A 23,142-nucleotide genomic window follows, 5' to 3' on the forward strand; every position below is an offset into this window, starting at 1 on the left:
GAGAAGAGTGGCGACTGGAGCGGCGTGGCAGAGCGAGTGGGAAGGTGGCCTTACGCTGGGGCAAATCCGTGCCAAAGCGAGAAAGACACTGGCTGATCTCGCTTCTCTGTGCCAAGGGAAAGAGGCAAGGGGACAGCAAGGGTGTGAGCACTTGGACGATAAAGCACAAAGCGGTAGGGTCCTGGGATGGGATGGGGAAGCGGGACGTGGGAGGGGTGCAAGAGGCTAAGGAAGAAAGCGGGGTCAGGGCCGTTCTCTCCTAGGAAGGATCAACGGAATCAACGCTTCAGCTATGTATGCGAAACACGTGGACCGTGAAACCCCCATCGTCCTGGAAGGCAAGCATAATGTCCAGGACGGGAGAGCAAACAAACACACCTGTCCCACACCGAGAAGGAAAGCGACAGTCATCCTCCTCCAGGAGGGAAACCTTTTGTATTCCTTGAGTTATAGCACGTTTTGAGCCCTGGAATTGGAAAGACGACTGTATGTGTCAACTAGTGTTTATAAAATTGAGAAAGAGAATACAAGCGATGAAAAATAACAACATGAACACACACACAGAGATAAGAAATAAATGGAAAATAAAACTCTCAAAATGCAAAACAAAGAAAGCAACGACAACAATAACAACAACAACAATCAGAACAAATGGAATAAGAAAAGGAAGAAAAAAGGCAACGGAGACATAAAAGGAGCTGAAGCAATGAACCCAAAGTTGCAGCGAGCCTATGCCTTTCGGAACGAGCTCGCTTTGGCGCTTGACCAACGGCCCTGAAGGGAGAAAGGCATATGTGCCCCTCTCCCGGCAGCTTTTGGTGCCAGGACCCTGAACGCTCGAAGAGTGTCCAGTGAGAAAGCATAGAATTCAGAGTGGACGTCACTGGAGAGCAAAGTTGAGGCAAGGGTTTCTTGTTGTCTGGGGAGGGGTTGTGTCAGGCCGGGGTCTGGGGTGGGGAGACCCCTAACGGGGAGAGGGTAGGTGGGCAGACATATGTTTGCACAAGTGTGTTAGGATGTGAATGGTGAGCTCACGGAATTCCCCTGCATGCATGAATTCATTCATTTCATTTCAGTTTTTAGTAACTAGTGTTCCTCTCTTGGCAACCCCGTGGACTGCCGCTCGGCAGGCTTCCATACCTTCGCACAGTCTCAGAGTTTTCAGTCTAACATCCTTGGTGTTGTTGGCTCCATCCTTCGGTCTCATCGTCTGTTGTCTTCTTTTCCTGCCTCAATCTTTCCCAACATCAGGGTCTTTTCAAATTAGTCATTTCTTTTCATCAGATTTCCAAATTATTGGAGTTTTACCTTCAGTATCAGTCCTTCCAGTAAGCATCCAGGACTGATTTCCTTTAGGATGGACTGGTTTTACCTCTTTGCAGCCAAGGTAGTCTCAATAGTGTTCTCCAACACCATAGTTTTCAAGCATCAGTTCTTCGGTTCTCAGCTTTCTTTGTAGTCCATTTCTCTCGTTCATACATGCCTATTGGGCAAACCATAGCCTTAACTCAAAGAACCTTTGTTGGCAAATAATGTCTCTGCTTTTTCATATGCTGTGTTGGTTAGTCATACCTCTTTTTCCAAGGAGCAAGCATCTTTTAATTTCCTGGCTACAGTCACCGTCTGCAATGATTTTGAAGCTCCAAAATAATATAAGCTGAGTTCTCCGCCACAGCAGCAAGGAGACGTTGAGGCAGAAACCCCCAAGTAAGCCATTTCTGGCTCACAGACTGTGAGCAGGTTAGTAGGCAAGGTTTCAGAGTGCAGTCTTGGAGTAATGCTGTCAGAGGGGAACGGAAAGCACAGTCTACCAGGAGCCAGGAACTGACCCCACCCGCGAGCACCATCGCCCACCAGCCTCCCTCCAGACACAACGCCCACATTCCCAGCCTCAGCTGGCGGCTCACTGCGGCCCCCATGTCTCTGTGTGAGGGCCGCCTGCTCTCAGACGCGCCTCTCCTGGAACTGTGCCGGCCCAGCGCCTTCCCTTCAGCCTGGTCCCCGCAGCAAGGCGCTTTAGACCCTCCTGACCAGTGACTCCAAGCCCTCCCTCACAACGCCCTTTTTTACTTTCTGTAGATCACTCGTTCTTTTCCTTCCCCTGTCTGGGTTCCATACTTTTCTCTTTCTTCACTCCAGACCGAGAGCTCCTTGAAAGGCAGGGGCCGCTGGTCATTTTCAGCACTGTCCTCGGTACCACTGAGTCACCTGGCATAGTGAGTACTCACAGCCTGGGTGCTGAGTAAATAAACGGGAGGTCCTGGGGCTCCCCTTCCCCTTCTGTCCAGGTCAGTTTCTTGAGATGATCACTCTTACTAGGAAGCACATGCTGTTTCTGAGGCGGGAGCATGGCCACAATGACCTCCGCCATCCTTTTTTTCTCTCCAGTTGCTCCAGCAAAGCTCAGCCAGCAGCCCCGACCCGGTGCCTCCTGGTGGCCGCGCTAGCATTGCAGGACTAACCGGAACCTTCATTCGAGTCTTCAAAGCGGAGGCTCTCCAGAGTTGCAGAGGTGAAAGTGTGCTTCAGGCAGGCTTCCAGGGCTGTGGAGAGACCCAGGAATCGCCTTCTGATGTTTCATTTCCTCTCCTCTCTTTGGCGTTTAGTTCGCTCGTGTTGCATCCTCGGCTCACACAGGACGATGATTTCCTCCTGCTTTCAGATGAGAACCTCTAGAACCCGGCTAGGGCTGGTCTCCTTTCTGGAACCCTGACTCGGAGTCCACAACTGTGCCCTCTCCTGCTCACCACAAGCCCTTGTTCCTTCAGCTCCTCTCTCGTCTGAGGGGCCTCTGTGAGTGGAAAGCATTTTTCCAAGCTCTCAGAACACAGGGGTCAATGGTGGAGAACCAAGGTCGACAGATTTCCCAAGCGTACTGAGTGAACCCTTGGGGGGTGCAATAGCAAGCACACAATGTTTAGGAAAGGAAAGCAAGTCCTTCTGTCCTGTAGCACCGTCTATACTGGGGAACGGGGTGTGTGCTCGGCCTGGGTTTAAAAGCCCGGAAAGGTGGACTGTGGGACTGAGCCAGTGTTCACTGGAGAACCCTGTGGAGAGGGCCCACGCCCGGGCAGGACTCAGGGAGCGTGGAGAATCCCCTCGCGCTCTGGGCTTCTGGACGCATCGCCCATTGCCAGGCGCGGGGTGTGCAGGCCCCTGCTCCATGGCAGGGCTGCCTCCAGCCCTTCCTGCGCTCCCAGCACTGACACTGTGTGCTCTCTTCCTTTACCATCTCACATCGTCCCCCACCATGGACCCTGTTTCTGCTTGTGCCTGCTTGTGTGAGCATGAAAATGCACAGAGAATAATGGCCCAAATGGGGCCAGGTTGGGAGAGTTCACCAGGAACTTAGGGTCTCTCACTTGCAAAGCAAGCATGAAGGATAGGACTGCGAACTGGCTTAGGGAGCTGGGGTCCTCGCCTTCCTACCGGCCTCTGCTCACACACTGTGTTCCGGACAGTCTGCCTCTTTCTAGGCTTTAGTTTTCAAACTGTACCGAGAGGGCTTGGATCAGAAGCTGCATAAGCGCAGGCACAGGCAAACGTGTCCTCTGACTCCAGCAGCAGTAGGCGGGTCGTTGGCCCGGGTGGTCTCAGGAGGCCTGTGCTGCTGATGTGGGCAGAGGCAGGCGAGCTTGTAGCAGGATAGGCAGGCGAGCTTGTAGCAGGATGGCCAGGACACCTGCCCTGTCCCAGCACCAGCCAGAGGGCGTGTGCAGGCCCGGGGACAGTGAGCGCACCTGTGCCCCACCTCCCTGCACAGGCACCAACACTGGACCAAGGGCTCTGCTCAGAAGGTGAGTTCTTTCGGATACCCCACCTGCAGCCTCTAAAAGGCACACATTTTCTGGAGCCCTAAGGACAGATAATTCACATGGAAGTGGTTCCCAGCAAGTAAATGGAATGTGAAAGGGGTGTTTGCCGTGTATACGCTCAGGCTATGGAAACACGCCCCGTGATGTGCCATACATTTCCCCTTTACGACCGAGTGAAATAAGCCCAAGGAACATACCTGTGTTTGAACGCACATGTTGATGATGGAAAATCCACAAATTAAAGATTGCTGGTCCCAGAATCTCTGACTGGAGGAAAATCAACAAGAAGGATCACTTGCCATTTGAAAGTGATTTTAATTTTATTTTTATTGAGCGGTTAAATGAAGAGAGCTTGCCAGGTGGTGCTAATGGTAACAACTGAGAGTGTTAGCAGCCTCGGTAGGGAGGCCAGGGGCCCCAAAGCAGCAGGAAGAAATAAGCTGCAAGTGACACCTGGTTCTGTCTGAACTTTTCTCAAACCTTGAGCTAAACAATGCGTTTTTCTTATGGAAATGTTTTTCTTAAGCTATGCTAATGAAACTATGTACTTGCTTTGGGATCTCACTTTCTTCAAGTCGGTTCTGCCTAACACTAACTTTTGTCTCAAACCTTGGGTTGATAATGGCTCAATAAATCAGTGTTCATGTCAATTGTTTTATGGCTGGGGATGACACACCTTGTGCCATTCTATCTCAAAAATGCTTATTGTGGGAGAGGGGCCTGGTGAAACTCCCTCAGCCTGAGGCGTCTCTCTGCCTGAGATGAAGTCTGCCCAAACTCATGTCCATTGAGTCGGTGATGCCATCCAACCATCACATCCTCTGTCGTCCCCTCCTGCCCTCAATTATCTTTCCCAGCATCAGGGTCTTTGCAAATGAATCAGCTCTTCGCATCAGGTGGCCAAAGTATTGGAGTTTCAGCTTCAGCATCAGTCCTTCCAGTGGATATTCAGGACTGATTTCCTTTAGGATGGACTGGTTGGATCTCCTTGTAGTCCAAGGGACTCTCAAGAGTCTTCTCCCTCAGGACTATGTAACTGGTATCCATGGGGATAAGATGTCTTTGACCGAACTGGCCTCCCAGACTGACAAACATGAGATTCCATACCAAGATTTCCCATTGCCAAAAAGATTGTAATACTCCCCTCTACAGTCAGTCATCTTTGTAAGCTTTATGGCATCCATTGGTGTAGGCTGCAATGTCTCACCAGCTGACTTCTGGTTATGAATCATGGCTGTAACCTGACTGTATCTCCCTTTAACACTTCCCAGGCTAGGTTTAAGGAATTTGGGGATGAGTACACTTAAGGTATATAAGGTTTCCGCAGAAGTCGGTCGGGGTCCTTGGCTAAGAGGAGACTCTGGCTTTGGCCTGCCGGTGTAATAAACTGCACTCCACTATCTGCATGCCAAAGCCTTTGACTGTGTGGGTCACAAGAAACTGTGGAAAATTCTGAAGGAGATGGGAATACCAGACCACCTGCCCTGCCCTTGAGACACCTGTATGCAGGTCAGGAAGCAACAGTTAGAACTGGACATGGAACAACAGACTGGTTCCAAATAGGAAAAGGAGTATGTCAAGGCTGTATATTGTCACCCTGCTTATTTAACTTATATGCAGAGTACATCATGAGAAACGCTGAGCTGGAAGAAGCACAAGCTCAAATCAAGATTGCTGGGAGAAATATCAATCACCTCAGATATGCAGATGACACCACCCTCATGGCAGAAAGTGAAGAGGAGCTAAAACGCCTCCTGATGAAAGTGAAAGAGGAGAGTGAAAAAGTTGGCTTAAAGCTCAACATTCAGAAAACGAAGATCATGGCATCCCGCCCCATCACTTCATGGGAAATAGATGGGGAAACAGTGGAAACAGGGTCAGACTTTATTTTTTGGGCCTCCAAAATCACTGCAGATGGTGATTGCAGCCAAGAAGTTAAAAGACGCTTACTCCTTGGAAGAAAAGTTATGACCAACCTAGATAGTATATTCAAAAGCAGAGACATTACTTTGCCGACTAAGGTCCATCTAGTCAAGGCTATGGTTTTACCTGTGGTCACGTATGGATGTGAGAGTTGGACTGTGAAGAAGGCTGAGTGCCGAAGAATTGATGCTTTTGAACTGTGGTGCTGGAGAAGACTTTGAGAGTCCCTTGGACTGCAAGGGGATCCAACCAGTCCATCCTAAAGGAGATCAATCCTGGGATTTCTTTAGAAGGAATGATGCTAAAGCTGAAATTCCAGTACTTTGGCCACCTCATGAGAAGAGTTGACTCACTGGAAAAGACTCTGATGCTGGGATGAATTGGGAGCAGGAGGAGAAGGGGACGACAGAGGATGAGATGGCTGGATGGCATCATGGACTTCACGTGAGTCTGAGTGAACTCCGGGAGATGGTAATGGACAGGGAGGCCTGGCGTGCTGCGATTCATGGGGTCGCAAAGAGTCGGACACGACTTAGCGACTGCACTGAACTGAGAGAGCTCATTGAGAAAACTGGAGATATGCACAATGTGATAGTTGCCAAGCTAAACTTTATTCGGGGCAAAATGAGGACTGCAGCCCAGGAGACAGTGCCTCAGATTACTCTGAGAGTCTGCTCCAAAGAGGCAGTGGGGGAAGGTCAATATATAAGATTTTGGTGAATGGGGAGTTCAATGCAATCAAGCACTTATTTTACAAAAGGTTTTCTGCTGGTCACGATGTCACCATGAAGGGATTTAGTGATTTTCTAGATATGAAGAAATGTGAGAATTGGGATCAAGAAATCAGTTCCTGAAAGTATCTGACTATCTAAGAGGCCTGTTCCGCCAGTTTCCCTGGGGCAGGGTGCCTGCTTCTCCTCCCTCAGTCCCCCTCAGCGGATGCTGAAGGTCGGCAGCCTCAGCAGCACAGGGTTCCGTCTCCGCTGAGGCAGCTGGCAAATCCCCTGCTGCGGGTCAGTCCCTGGCGAGTGCTCTTTACAAGTGCCGATTTGTAGCTGACAGTGATATCGTGTGGAAGTAGTTGAGAAACTATTGAAAAGGTAGAACTGAGCTGTATTAAAATGCACTAGGTTAGGTTTGTCAGCCGCGAATGGGCACTTGCAATGGTCACGTGCCTTCTGCCTCTGCAAGGGTTAAATAATGTGCTGCTGCAGCTGCTGATTTTCAACACCCTCTGAAAGGAGTTCAGGGTGGAGAGCAGGAATGAAGCCTCTCTGCTGTGGGAAAAGCTGGTGGAACAAGTCTTCAGATAGACATTTTCAGGAGTCAAGTTTATAAGGCCAATTCTTTATCTCCTGGTATCTAGAAAAGTGCTAAAATCCTTCATGGTGGTTGAGTCGGCAGGTTTTATATTTTAAGGAATCAGAATTTATTATACATTTGCCTTCCCATTGAGAAATGGAATATTTCCTGCCATAATGAAGAAGGAATTCATAGGGCCTGGACTCCATCTTAGGCCTGTTCATGCTCGTCATGCTCAGCACCTTTCCAATGGACTCTGAACTCTGGGTTTAATGCCTATGAAAACAACAACAGAAGGATAAGACCCCCTCCAGACAGGGGAACCGTGAAGATCGTATCTAGGTTACTCATCGCCTAAGAGAAAACATACACTAATCACCCCTTCCTCCAGACAGGAGAACCTTGAAGAGCGTATCTAGGTTGCTCATTGCCTAAGAGAAAACATACACTATCACCCCTTCCTCCAGACAGGCCATAAAATCTTCTGTATCGGAGTGTAACCTCGGGCTTATTGATATTTGGCTTATTGTTTGACTCTTTGAGGACATGAGCACATAGCACGTGAATGATGGGGTTATTGGGATCGTATTTTCCTTGGTTTATGTAAGTCTCAAGGAATTTGGAGTGGTGGGTTCAGACACGTACACATGGGGTATAAAAGATTTTCACAAATGCTGGTCAGGGTCCTTGGCTAAGGGGAGACTCTGCCTTGGGCCCGCCGGTGTAGTCAACTGCACTCCAGTATCTGCATTGTCCCGAGTGAGTTTGTTTCCCGGAATGAGTGGCTACAACAATATCAGTAACAAATGATTTCACAGTCATCAGTGCTGCAGCCGCCAGGAAAGCTGAGCTGGCGACGCCCCGAGGGGACTCGGGAGAGAAAGGCTAGCTGCCCTTTGGCAGCCTTCAGACTGCAGCTGTGCCCCATGGCGAGCCCCGAGGGAACTCAAGATGGGAAAATGCGGTAGGATAGAGATGGGTCCCAGGCTGGACACCTGGTGATTGTCACGGGGAGTCAAGTTGAAGCTTTGCTCTCACCCAGACACTCCCAGGACAAAGCTAGTGGCAAACAGCGAGCTCTGCTGAAGTAAAGAGATACAGTGCCCTCTCCTCAGGAGGACATCCTGTCCACGTGTGTGCAGGAAGGCTTGTTGAGGGTCAGAAAGGGAGGGGAGTCCCGCCCCATAAGTGTGGACATACACCTACTGGCCTGTGTGGTGGAATCCATATTAGCAAAAATTTGCACAAGCATCTTAGGGTCGAAGGACCAGCCAGGTGTGAGAAAAGAAACAAAATAATTGGCCAAATGTAAACAAAGACCCCATATAAGGGCACTCCTACATAAGTGCTTTAAATCGGCTCCTGACTGCGCTCCCCGTTCAGCACACCCGTGCTCCTCTCCCAGTCTGTGTTACTGTCGTGCTTCTGACATAATTAATTAGTTCTCTGAGTGCTCTCCTATATGTTGCGCTGTGTCTCTATATAAAAAGCTTTGCACCTGTTCTGCAGTCTTTCCTTCCTTGAAACATTTTTGCTTTCAAATGGAGTAAGAATCAAGGAACTTAGCCTGTAGCCTCTAGCCACTGGTGGACTGGCAGCTAGGTTCATTTCCTAGATGGGGAAATAAGATCCTACTTCAAGACCAAGACTGTGCCCCCCAGTGCAGGGGGCCGGGGTTCCGTCCCTGGTCAGGGAATTAGGTCCCACATGCCACAACTAAAATGTCCCACGTGCCACTACTAAGTCCGGGCACAGCCAAATAAATAAATAAATAAAGACTGCTATTCCTTCCAGAACAAAACTACAGGATCCTGTCCCCAAACAGCTGAGATGCATATCAAAGGAGTGATTTCAGTGAGCCCAGACTCTTGCATCTTCCCACACATAGAAAAGTGCTAAATTCATTCACTTGAGATATCTGGCTTTCTTTTAATTAACAATAATCGCTGATGTTCTGACTACTTGCCCTTTGTGCAAAACTTCTACATAACCTGGCTTCCCCCTCACCCCAGAGCAGCTCCCTTGGGTTTTCTTGAGGTGCTCTCTCCCTGTTTTAAAATCCTAAAAATTCCTGCTGAATAAAACATAACTCTAAAATTTAGGTTGTGCATAATTTTTAAGCCAGCACTTCACTGTCTTTAAGGGAATAAAATTATTTGTAACACATGTAATATACACTTCTTGGGGGCTTCTGTGGTGGCCCAGATGGTAAAAAATCCACCTGCCAATGCAAGAGACCTGGGTTTGATCCCCGGGTCAGGAAGATCCCCTGGAGAAGGAAATGGCAACCCGCTCCAGGATTCTTGCCTGGGAAATCTCACGGACAGAGGTCTCAAAGGGTCAGACACAGCTGAGTGACGTTACAACAACAACATCTGCAACAACAACGACATCTGCTTAGACTTGCTTATGTCCTATCTGTCACGTTATCTGTCCACGGAGAAGGTTTTCTGTAGACCTGAGAAGATGTGTATTCTGGTTCCATTGGGTGGAATGTTCTCTATATGTCTCTCAATTTAATTTGGTCTAAAGTTTGGTTTAATTCCAACATGTCATTCTTGATTTTCTGTTTGGATGATCTATGCATTGCTAAGAGTGAGATGTTGAAACCCCCTACATTTTTGTAATGTTGTCTATTTTTTTCCCTATAGATCTGTTATTGTTTGCTTAAAATACTTAGGTGATCCAATGTTGTTTTATATGTTTGCATATGTATGAGTGTGTGTATGTATACTTCTTGATGTATTAACCCTTTGTCATACAATGGCCTCCTTGATGTTTGTATCGTTTTTTCTTAAAGTCTATTTTGTCTGATATAAGAATTACGACGCCCCCTTTCTTTCTGTTTTCATTCCTGTGAAATACCTTCATTTATCCCCTCGCTTTGAGCCTTTCTGTATCCCTAAAGCTGAAGTGAGTTTCTTGTAGATAGCATACAGTCGGGTCTTTTTTTCCATAAGCATCTGTGTCCTTTTGTTGGTGCACCCACTCTGGTTGCATTTAGACTGGGTGTGGATGTGTGAGAACCGACTCCTGCCATCTGAGTGATGCTTTCTGGTTGTTGTTTGTCTCCATTGATTCCTCTTCCCTTCATTTCTGACTTTTGTAAACTGGTGGTTTTCATCAGGGTATTGTTTCCCCTTTCTATGTTTCCTTCATCTACTCTAGATTTTTACTGTGGTTACCATGAAGCTTACATTAAAATGTATACCTAAAGCCGTTTCTCCTGTGCTGATTGCAGCCTGTCTTTATTAGCCAGTTAAGCGGCCCCCATTCACCTCTTCCTCTGTAGGGCTTTCATGGTCCCGTTCTCTCTGTTATGCTGTGTTTGTAATAAGGTGGATTAGCTGTAGTTACTTTTAGTCATCCTTTCCTTGAGCCTTTACACTTGAAGTTGTTCATATAGCCCTCTTCTAAGTAATCGGAATTAACTAAATCTGACCATATACTTTTACCTTGCCTAGTGTGTTATATACTTTTGTGTGTGTTCGTGTGTTGCTTTGCATCTTTTTTATTCTCTTGAACTTCTTCAGCTTCTTTGCAAGGCAGGTCTGGTGGTGATGAACTCCCTCAGCTTTTTTTTAGGAAAGCCTTTCTTTTCCCTTCATATTTGAAGGATAAGTTTGGTGAATAGAGTTTTCCTGGTTGACAATTTTATTGCTCTGCCCTCTGAATATTCCATTTTACTCTCTCCTGGCCTGTAGTTTTCTTCTGAGAAATCCCCTGATAGCCTTGTGGGGTTTCCTGTGTCAGTTACAATCATCCCTGTAAGTAAATCAGACATTCCTATTTTAGATAGGAAAATTTAATCAGTATTTTGTAACAACAGTAAGGAAAGTTGTCGTGGTCTGGGCGCTGGTTGGAAAAGAATTTCCTGACATGAGACAGAGTGAGAGGGAAATAAAGTTTATTCGAGTGGGAGATGCTATTAGAGGGCCAGCTCAAGAGAGAACCGTCTTTGAACAGGGGCCCTTAGTCCAATTTTATACCCAGGCTACAGGGAGCAGGATAGGGGTCTTGCGGGTCATTTGCTGATTGGATGAGAAGGGCACGGTGGGGAGTACGGCAAGGACCTTCTCCCTAAGGGCCAGGAGGGGAGACAGGTTATACTGCTCAGGAGGACCTGAAATCCATTAGTAGGTACATCATGGGGGAGGGAAGGACGGTCAGGGCGGGTCCTCCGTTCCTGCGTTCCCTTCCCCTTGGTCTTCTCTGCTCTTCTGTCCTTGGGTCTCCACCTTCCTCCCTCTCTTTATTTTTAGGGCCCATCCTTTGGCCCCGTTTGATTCCCTGCTCACGTCTAACTATCTACCTATTTCTCTTCTCAGGCATTTGGGAATCTGGCCTCAGGGGGAAAGGGGATGATGACCACTCTGGCTTCTTCAGGCTGTAGGGGCGTCGTGGGGCTCTAGGTTCCCTTTGCCTGCTCTCTGCCAGGGTGCCTTTACGGAAGGAGATGAGAGTCCATGGAATGATAAGGCGGCTTGTTTCAGCGTTGTCTGGGTGTTGGCCAGGGAATATTCTTGTCAAACTATCACTTGGAGATTTGTTGTATTCTAGAAGAAGCAAACTTAACAAGAAAGCTAAAGATACATGGCCCAAAGATTGAGAGAAGCAGAAAAGCTCCCGAGGAACTGGGGGAGAACCAGGATCAGACATTGGGCCGCGACGTTAGTGTCTCTCTAGGTGCAAGAGGCGAGAAGCTGGGCTCATAAAAACCTTTACCTGAAAACACCCACTCTCTGCCGGCCGGTTCTTCTGGGTTTTTCCCAGAGCACAGAGTGCCTCATTTCTGATCTCCACCCTGAACTCCTTTCAAGGTCAGCAGCTTGCAGTGGTCATGATGTAATCTTTGTTGAGACAGCTGGCAAGTGCCAACTTCCAGTCAGCAGGGTCCCTTCATAGCCACAGATCTGACCATGCTTTGGGGGCATTTCACAGCCCTTGTGTCCCGGGTCTAATGAAGATTCCATTGACAGGCCACTGTGTGCTGTTACTAGACCAGACCTTGCAAGTAGCAAAAGTCTCAGGGCCATACCTGTCTTACTAGCCTCTTGGCCCAGGAGAATATTTCCTCTTGTTGCTTCTTCCCATATCTAGAGTTGCATTATTACAGTCATTGACATCATACGGGACTGCATATCAGCATTTTATCACAGGTCAGTCACACATTGAGTAACGTAAGAAACAATCTTCTGAAACAGGCGACAGCAAATAACAGAGCTAGCAGGTATTAGTAAGGTCACAAGCAAGAATGTATGCTGAGAACTTTCATTAGGCAGAGCCCAGTATACCCCAGGCTATCTGACTTAGTTAAATGATCATAGCCGGGTGTTAATCTCCTGGTTGTACACCATGGAGGACCTGACCTTCATCCAAAGATTGGTTACGAGATAAGCTTTAGAAGCAAACTTAGAGTGTCCTTTTCAGTAACTTAATTAATTAAGCCTTTTAGCAATATAACATAACAACAAGGAACTATCTCAGAAGTGAGTCGTAGTAAATACAGACCTTAACTAACAAAATTTCACTTAATAGTAAGTGAAATATAATTTTTTTGTCATTGTGAGGGCATTAACCCTGTAGCCAGGGAAGGCTTTAACCCATCAACTAAAAAGAGGTTTGTCAGGGAGCCGGGAAAAGCCACGTGGCCGCCTTGGATTTCCCATAGCCCTGACTCTTTGATTTACAGCTACTGTTCATGCATTTTTAATTCCCCATTTTAGGAGTAGACTGTTGCCATGTTTTAAAGACATCAGGATAGCAAAAGTCTAACAGTGAGGGGTTATTTTTTTTGTGGAAGCAGAATGAGCTTTTACAAGTTCCATAATCTTAAAAGTGAAGTCGCTCAGTCATGTCCGACTCTTTGCTACCCCGTGGACTGTAGGCCACCAGGCTCCTCCGTCTATGGGATTTCCCAGGCAAGAGCACTGGAGTGGGTTGCCATTTCCTTCTCCAGGGGATCTTCCCCACCCAGGGATCCAACCCGGGTCTCCCACATTGCAGGCAGATGCTTAAACCTCTGAGCCACCAGGGAAGCTCCAATCTTAAATAATGCTTATTTACTTTACCAAATTAACAAAAGATTTTAAAAACAAATGTAAATCACTTAAAGGCAAAGAAATTCATAATCTGTTTTTGAAAGCCTCATTCTAACAAAATTTTGTTCTCTTAACACAGAGAAGACTAACTTCCAGTCTGGTACCAGCTTACCAGATAACAAACAAAATGTGTTTATTGGTGAATCTTAGAAGTCTTTTCCATAAATCTTGAAGTAGCAGTATTGTTGCAAAGGCATCAGAATGAGACCATAGAAGGCATGCTTAAAATCTGATTAAATTGTAATCGACAAAGTAGCCTGGTCATTGCTGTGATATGTAACACTTTAATATGATAACTAGAATTGTAACTGACACCATTTTACCAGGACATATCAGATTTTCATGAATTTCACATACTTTCTAGGATATCTATATTAGTAACATCAACCATACAATATAACCTGACAAGATTCATCACTCCTCCAACAATGCTTCCCATGTAATTTAACATGTCAAATGAACTCAGGTAGTTTAATATCTCTCTTTGGGATGTCTCAGGGGCCCTCTGAAGCACCCCAAAGTTAGCTAGAAGTCAAATGATTTTGGAAATGTTTTCAATAAATATCAAACGGGTTTATAACACTCAGTCAGATTGGATCATATAAGTCACTATGAAACAATTGTTAACTTAGCCAAAGTTAACAAAAGATTTCAAAGGTAAACATAGATTACCTCAGAGATAGAGAAACTTAAAATCCATTATCAAAGGCAGTTCAACATCTCAAGAAAACTTGTATTTATGCGCAAAACTCTTCCCTTGGGGTCCACTTCCCATAAAACCTTCTCATCACGTTCTGTATCAATTACTTTGTTCTCCTGAAGAGCCTGAAACAGCCACCTGTAAGTCAGACCTACTTCTTTCTCCCTTCATAAACTGTAATTTCATTCCTCATATGTTTTTTTTACTGAAAACATACATCCTGCTTTCCTTAATCAACCAAGAACTTACCTTTATATTAGCATTCTATAGATTGGTGAACATAATTACCAGTGATAATTTCTAAGGAAAATTCTAGAGAACATCTCAGGATGGCATCAAACATCATTCATTAATAGTCCAAAATCTCTAGTTTCTCTCTAAGAGGAAGTTAGTGTTCAGTAATGAATGTTTGAGAATCTCATTTTATTTGGAAATGACCTAGCTATTCAATAAGCTTCTGTCACTTAGTTTAGCACACCCCTAGAAACTCAAGTTACCCCAATCTGGAGAGTCTATTTTAGATAGATGTTCCTAAAATATAATTATTCTTAATAGAGTATCTAAAAGTTCATATCTCATTTACATTTCTTAGGAGTTTTTTTTTTTTTCCTAGAGTTTTCCTTGTTGACAAACTTGTAGCAGATATAACAATATAACAATATTTAACTTATAATAAACCTAGGCACAATGAAAACATTATGCTTAATGTTAATGCCTCTTAGACATGTCTACATTAGATTAGCAAACACACATTAATACTAGATATTTAATATTGAATATTTCCCAGTTCATGTGAATCTGATATTCATTTAGGTTAATTTCACTTGTATTTAGAATTGTCTGATTTGCAAGTACTTATTTTTCTTTGAAGTGAAGTGAAGTCACTCAGTTGTGTCTGACTCTTTTTGACCCCATGGACTGTAGCCTAACAGGCTCCTCTGTCCATGGATTTTCCAGGCAAGAATACTGGAGTGGGTTGCCATTTCCTTCTCCAGGAGATCTTCCCAACCCAGGGATTGAGCCCGGGTCTCCTGCATTGTAGGCAGATGCTTTACCATCTGAGCCACCAGGGAAATGTGACCCTCAAATATATTGCCAGCTGACTTGCAACAAGCATCCTGAAAGGACGGTCTTCTCAACAAGTGGTGGTGGAACAACTAGCGAGCCACTAAGTGAAACCAACCAACTACCCCCAACCCTTACTTTACGAATCTTTATTCTTCAACTTTTCTTCAGGCCAATTATTGGAACTCATTTCCCATTTTGGCAATGTTATTAAAACAAACAAAAGACACACGCTGAGACATACACAAATCCAGACAGATGGACGGACGGACGGACATCTCATCGTTTTCCACTTGATATTTAAAATGTCTCTTTGACCCCACCCCCCTTTTTTTGAAGTTCTAATTTGCCCAAGGCTGAGGTCTCAGGCAAAGTGGGCTGTGTATTTCAGGGACACGAAAAGGGTTAACTTCAAGCTTTTTCCTAGGCAGGTTTTTTAACAAACTTGTTTTTAATTGCAGATGCAAAAAGAACTGATTTTGCAGTTTCCAAGAAAAAAAATTTTCAGTTTAACCAGTTTTCTCCGGAGTCTAAAGAACATCGTGGCCATCCTGTGTCAGAAAGTTGCCTTTCCTTTCTGTAGTCACAGTTTCATACCTGAAGTGAAAGTGAAGTCACTCAGTCGTGTCCGACTCTTTGCAACCCCATGGACTGTAGCCTATCAGACTTCTCAGTTCCCGGGATTTTCCAGACAAGAAGACTGAAGTGGGTTGTCATTTCCTTCTCCAGGGTATCTTCCCGACCCAGGGATCCAACCCAGGTCTCTCTCTACACTTTACCCTCTGAGCCACCAGGTTGATCCCTTTATACCTAAATTATAGGCCAAATAGTGCTCAAATTGACTCTGATATCAGGGGCAGATCAGCTGATGAAAATCTTGGATTGTCCCTCCGGTGGGAAGGGGGGTCTCTGTCCCATCAGAAGGATCTGAAGGGTTAAGGGAGTTTGCAGGAGTGGGGGAAGCTTGGTCCTTCCCCATCGTGAGAAACAGGAGTAGTCACAAGGGAATTCTTTCGGATGCTCAGGGCTGGGGGAAGCTTCGTTCCTGCCCACCTGAGAGACAAGCATAGTTAGAAAGGGATCTTCAGGATGTTAGGGGAGCGTTTGATCCTTCAGGCTTTTGAATACAGAGAAAGACCTGGACCAAAGGGAACCTCAGAACCCTTTCCTAGAGATCATGTGGGCATGAAAGGCCGAGTAGGGGTCGTCTAGGAAGCCTGATGGAGAGAGACAGAGGGGGACAGGGGATAGGGAGACAGAGGGGGACAGGGGATAGGGAGACAGAGGGGGACGGGGATAGGGAGACAGAGGGGGACGGGAATAGGGAGACAGAGGGGGACGGGGGTAGGGAGACAGAGGGGGACGGGGATAGGGAGACAGAGGGGGACGGGGGTAGGGAGACAGAGGGGGACGGGGATAGGGAGGCAACAGGAAAACACGCGGCATGAGTCCCTGAAATCCGGATTCCGACTGAGGGCCACGGAGGACTGAACGTAAGGAGATTCTGAGTTCTCTCACTGCTTTTGGCAAAAGCTAGTGTGCCTTTCAGAGGCCATCTTTTTGGGGGGTCCCCCACGACGTAGGAGTGCGGCGGCTGTGACGGTGCAGCAGTGCAGCTGGGAGGAGCTACCGCAGGTCCAAGGTCAGGGCGGCAGCTGAGAGGAGCTACCTCACATCCGAGGTAAGGAGCAGCGGCTGTGCTTTGCTGGAGCAGCCGTGAAGAGACACCCCAATTGCAAGGTAAGAGAAACCCAAGTAAGACGGTGGCACTGAGAGAGAGCTTCAGAGGTCAGACAGACAGAACCACAATCACAGACAACTAGCCAATCTGATCACATGGACCACAGCTCTGTCTAACTCAGTGAAACTAAGCCATGCCGTGTGGGGCCACCCAAGACAGGTGGGTCATGGTGGAGAGGTCTGACGGAATGTGGTCCACTGGAGAAGGGAATGGCAAACCACTTCAGTATTCTTGCCTTGAGAACCCCATGAACAGTATGAAAAGGCAAAAAGATAGGACACTGAAAGAGGAACTCCCCAGGTCGGTAGGTGCCCAGTATGCTACTGGAGATCAGTGGAGACATAACTCCAGAAAGAATAAAGGGATGGATCCAAAGCAAAAACAACACCCAGTTGTGGATGGGACTGGTCTCAGAAACAAGGTTTGATGCTGTAAAGAGCAATACTGCATAGGAATCTGGAATGTTAGGTCCATGAATCAAGGCAAATTGGAAGCGGTCAAACAGGAGATGGCGATGAAGGAGGAAACAGACAGAACAGGCTCCAGCTTGAAAGCAGGACTCCATCTTGGGCCAGACCATGGACTTTGAGCTATATTCCCAATATCTATGGAAACGACATACCAACTGGAAAACCAGGCCCCCTGGATGGAAGAGCCCCAGGGCTCGTACCTAGACTCTCGGTTGCCTAAAAGAATAGCCTAATTATCTGTGTAACCAAATAGAATCATAAATTCTATTATGCTTATTGGGGTATGACCACAGGCCTATTGATAATCATCCACTGTTAACTACCTGGGCTTAAGGCATATGAATTATGGATTAACTTTGTATTTTTCTTTTTCTTTGTTCAGACTAGTTTCAGGGAATTTGGGGAGATGGGTTTGGACACGTACACTTAGGTTATGTAAGGTTTTCAGAAGAACTGGTCAGGGTCCTTGGCTAAGAGGAGACTCTGCCTTGGGCCTGCCGGTGCAATAAACTGCCCTCCACTATCTGCACTGTCCTTCTGAGCGAGTTTGTTTCACAGAATGCGTGGCTACAACAGCAAGAGTGAACACAGAGTTGGACCATAAAGAAAGCTGAGCGCCGAAGAATTGATGCTTTTGAACTGTGGGTGTTGGAGAAGACTTGTGAGAGTCCCTTGGACTGCAGGGAGATCCAACCAGTCCATCCTAAAGGAGATCAGTCCTGGATGTTCATTGGAAGGACTGATGCTGAAACTGAAAGTCCAATACTTTGATCACCTCGTGCGAAGAGCTGACTCATTGGAAAAGACCCTGATGCTGGGAGCGATTGGGGGCAGGAGGAGAAGGGGATGACAGAGGATAAGATGGTTGGATGGCATCACCAACTCAATGGACATGGGTTTGGGTGGACTCCAGGAGTTGTTGATGGACAGGGAGGCCTGGCATGCTGCAGTTCATGGGGTCACAAAGAGTCGGACACGACTGAACGACTGAACTGCACTGAGTTTGTTTTGGGGTCAGACCTTTTGCAGGGCTAAATTTTCCAGTTTCTGAGAATGTAGCCAAGGGGTGAGTCTGAGAGTGGCTCCCGGGACATACCAGAGCGCACTCTTGGCCTATCTGCCATAGAATGGGGTACTCAGAGTCAGCGGCTGACAGAAAGGCATCCCTTTTGTCCCAGTGATCTCCCCTGTGAGTAATGCATGAAAATGGCCACCCGACCCCACAGCCGCGCCCGACAGTGAGAGGTGACCCCTGAGAACCGTGCAGCTAGGGCACCGTGTGACCCGGGCAGAGACAGACAGATTCCATATTTTTCACAAGTGCACGGGGAACATTCTCCAAATTGACCATATGTTAGGCCAGAAAATAAGTCTACTGTAAATAGACTCAAATCATACAAAGGAACTTTTTCCTGTCACAATGCAATGAAACGAAAAGTTAATAGTAGAAGGAAAACTGGGCTAAAAAGCAATAATAATAAGGAACTTAGGAAATACCTGGAGACAAATCACGATATAAACAGAACATACCAAAATGTATGGGATTCTGCAAAAACATCACCAACAATGAAATGTAAAGCTGTTAATGCATACATTAAAAAGAAAGCTCAAGTAAGCAACCTCTCTTTACACGTAGGAAGAAAAGGGAAATCAAACCAAACTCAAAGCTAGAAGGAGAAATGAAAATAGTAAAGATTAGCTCTCAGGTAAATATACAGAAGAGGAAAACCAAAGAAATCCATTTTAAACAAAAGTTACTTCAACCAGGTTTAACATAAGTAACAAATCTTTAGCTATATTTGTAGGGAACAAGGTTTAAAGAAGGTTGAGAAGTGCTTGCAAACGAGACTCTCAACCAGGGCTGAACATTCTTGCAAACAAGATGTTCAGCTAAGAATCCTGTTTGTTCCCGTGGGAAAAGAACATTTCTTGCACACAAGGATGTTTCTCTGATTCCTCAAAAGGAACAGACCCAGGGACAAAACGGATTCTAAGTTAATAAGGAAGTTCCCCAAAACAAAGTCTTAGCTGCAGTAAGTCAGTCCAGGTAACGGTTATCTCGCCCCGCGCCTGCGCACTGTGTAGTCTCTGAATCATAGTGCTTGGCAGCTTGCCCTTCAGGTTGTTGTGCAAGGGATATAAAATAAAGCAGCTGTAAGAAGCAAGTGTTAAAATATAAAGATTCAAACCACTCTGCAGTGTTGGTGTTTCATTCCGTCACCAGCATATATTGACTAAGAAAAAGACAAGTAAAATCAGTAACAAAGGGGAAACATAACTGCTGATACGACAAAGTAGAACACTAAGGGAGAACTCTGAACAGGTGGATGCTATAAGGTTGGATAACCTAGATGCAACTCTGTTATTTAAGCCTCAGTCTGCGGTATTTTATTCTGGCAACCCTAGCAAACTAGCATAGCTTTATCCTCTTTCTTGCAAATAAAAGTTATGAAAGTAGTGCCAAAACCCACAAAGTATACAAAGTATCTGAAAGGAGGAAAAAAGAAAAGGGTGAACTACCTAGGGTGTTGAGAAAAAAATCTTTCTCTTTATCAAAGTTAAAATAAAAACATCAAAACCACCACAAAAAACTCATGAATAGACATTTTAGAGAAGCCCAACAACAGCCTTGGTAAAACAAACCAGAAATCCATTCAGTTGGTAAAAACAGTAAAACAATATCATAAAATAAAAACAGTAAAATGCATTTTATTCTCTGGAGGTTTTATAAATTCAATTTCCTGAAAATTGCAAAGAGGATATAATACAGGTACCTGATATACTTTGCCTCAATTTGTGCCTCCTATCATTTAAGCCTCTGTGTCCAGGGCCATCTGCGCTCCACAGGTAGTATTTTGTTTCTTACGGATCCTTCTAGAGTTCCCTGTAAGCAAACATGAAAGTATATTTCTCCTTCATGCCCTAACACAAATAGTGGTATGTTAAGCATGCTCCATCAGGACATACTTTCCTGCACAGCAGTGCACTGAATGGATGATGTGCTATTATTATAATACACTTTGCCCATCCACACGGGGATGAGCACTGATATGAAAGAAGATGGACACTGGGATTCAGGAAAAAAAAAAAATTATCCACAGTATAAGCTGTGGGAAAATTTAGTGTGACTTATTACACCAACAGATCTTATGAAAACAGGAGCAAAAATTGCCTCAGTGACTTGATAGTACCTGAAGGACTCAAATTCAGAGACTCCTAAGACCTTACCCAGGATTTATTGGCATAAAGTTCTTCTAGGGGGTGAGGAAAGCCATCTAAGTGTGTCTCCTGCTATTTCATTTTATTTTAACATGTTCATGAGCAAAACAAAGAATATGATACAAAAGACACCTTCCAGCATGTGTGGTTAGGGGATTTTAAATTATTGATGCAAAAGTATACTTTTCTCTTAAAATGTGATTTCTGCTTCCAAATAAATACGAGTGTCTGGACTTCCTCACCAGTAGTAACTGGTAATTAGAAAGCTGAACAAAATACATGAAACGAACCCTGAGTCAGAATGCTTGGCCAGAGACTGCCTGAAAACCAACCCCATCCCCATAAAACCTGAGACTGCAGGTCACATGGCGGAGAAGTCCGTGGGCTTCCTCAACCTCCTGCTGTCCTCCTGGGCACCCCTTCCAGTCAAGTCTCTTGCTTTGTCAGCAAGTGTGAGCCCACTCTAGGGCCCTGGAGAGGGTTCCCCTTCCTCCAACGATAATAGCAACAGTGTCTAACCTGCTTACCTACCATTGGGAATTAGAAAGCTGAACAAAACAGGAAACTGTTCTCAGACCCTGAACAGCAGGCAGTGTGGGGGTTCCAGGGCTAGGTTCCTCGGCTGAAGGTGAGCACACACCAACCTGATGACTCCGCACCTCTCTGCCTTCAGGCGGTCTTCAAGTTGCAACTGCAGGCAGAGGAGCCCATGAACATTCTGGCAACCACGGAGGCTCTGATCTGTGTGGCAGGGCGTCAGAAAGGAGGGAGCTACTCCCATAAAAAAGTCCACAGCTGCTGAATGATCCCTTTGAGTCTATCAAATAGCAGTATCAATCGGCGAACACACAGGTGAGATTCCATAATGAATAAAAACACAAAATATTGGCCTCAGAGCAAAAAATAAAACAATTCTTTCCACATTAAATCTTTTTTAAAGTATGGCAATTAGATGAAGGCTAGTGAGCAGTACACACATGCATAAATGGATATGTTTCTAGAAAGCAATTTTTTAAAGATGTCAGGAAGCCTCGTCATGCCAATTTTAGAATACTGAAAAAATGCAGAGTAACGTGGATATCTCTCTGCATACAAAAGGCATTGGAATAGCTTGACTATTGTTTCTTCAAAAATGTTTTTAACTAGTGGAAGTTTCAGGATGGAAACGTTATAAGGAGCCCTATAAATAGTAAAGAAATCGTTGATCACGTTACACATGTTCCTCACTCAACATTATGCTTCCATTATCATGTTTATAAAGATCTCAAAATCCAGACCAGGAAGTGCATTTCCCCGCTACTATTTGCGTCGCAAGGGGTCAGCCAGCACCACTTGCATTAGGCTGAGGCTAGGGGTACGCATAGGAGTGGTAGCAAAGCAGGAAGGCACGTCGTGCTCAGAGCTTGTGATATAGGAAAGCTGGAGGTAGGCTGCGGGGAAGAGAGGCGCCCTTGGGATTGCTTAGAGGAACATGTTCCCCCCGATTTGTTTCTAATTGGAAAGCACACGGGAGGAAACAGTCACTGACCCAGACCGGACCTTGAGGCCTAATGCAGCAGTCTGGGGATGTGGATTTCCAGGATGGCTGCTATGGGGCAGGGGGCAAGGTCTGGGGGGTTGTGGAGTTTTCTCTGCTTTTATATATTTAGACATGCTGAAACTCCTCTCTGGTCATCAACTGAGCAGCTGTTCTGTGGATAAACTTTATAATTACAACTAATAATCACAGTAAGGTCGAGTAACAACGATAATAGTAATTTTCACTATAGACTTCACTGTCATCTACTAAAACCTGCTGCTGCTCTTACGTCGCCTCAGTCGTGTCCGACTCTTTGGGACCCAATAGTTGGCAGCCCACCAGGCTCCCCCATCCCTGGGATTCTCCCGGCAAGAACAGTGGGATGGGTTGACATTTTCTTCAGTGCATGAAAGTGAAAAGTGAACGTGAAGTCAGTCCTCTCCGACCCCGTGCACTGCAGCCTACCAGGCTCCTGCGCCCCTGGGAACTTCCAGGCAAGAATATTGGAATGGGTTGTCACTACCGAAACCTACGTTGTAGCAAATTTTAAAGCACCGAAGTTGCCTGGCCATCTGGTCGACGGCGATGACCCGGCTGCAACTAAAGCGCATAAACGCCACCGGGACAAACCCGGATCGTAGGGAGGGGAAGGCACAGCATCGCCACTCCGCACGCGTTCCCTCCGAGTCCGCCGGAGGTTGCATTTCTCTCTTCTCCATCCTCAGAGGCTCTTCTGACTAAAGACCGCGCCCCCAGCATCCTCCAACACACGGTTCCGGACACTTCTCTCACACATCTGTTTGGCGCTTCTGACCGCAAAGCCCAGGCAGGACTGGAGCCGGGCGTTGGGCGACGTTCCTACTTGCTCGCCACGTTCCCTATTATCACTCGCGGCGAGGGAAGCCACGAGTGTGCGATCCAAGGCCCAAAGGGAACAAAAGGAACCACAGACGGTCCCCGTGAAGACGCAGCCTGGCCTCGGACCATCGCAGAGCCTGGAGAAACGACAGTGTGCGTGGGGGAGCAGCTTCCCCGCCTCCCGACTCTGCTGCGGACCTGAGCCCCAGGCGGCGACAGCCGCCTTGTTCCGTGCATTCGTCCCGTCCCCACTCCCGAGGAGGTGGGAGGGGATACAGCCACGGCCGGGGGAACCCAGCGCCGTAGCCGCCGGAGACACGGCAACTCTTAACTAAAGCGGGAAAACCGAATAATGTGGCCCAGGGCATCGCGCGGGCCACGCTCAGTCTTAGTCTCTAATTATAGCCCAGGCGGTACACGGGACCAGAG

Source organism: Budorcas taxicolor, chromosome 5, assembly GCF_023091745.1.
Source record: "Budorcas taxicolor isolate Tak-1 chromosome 5, Takin1.1, whole genome shotgun sequence".
Lineage (NCBI taxonomy): Eukaryota > Metazoa > Chordata > Mammalia > Artiodactyla > Bovidae > Budorcas > Budorcas taxicolor.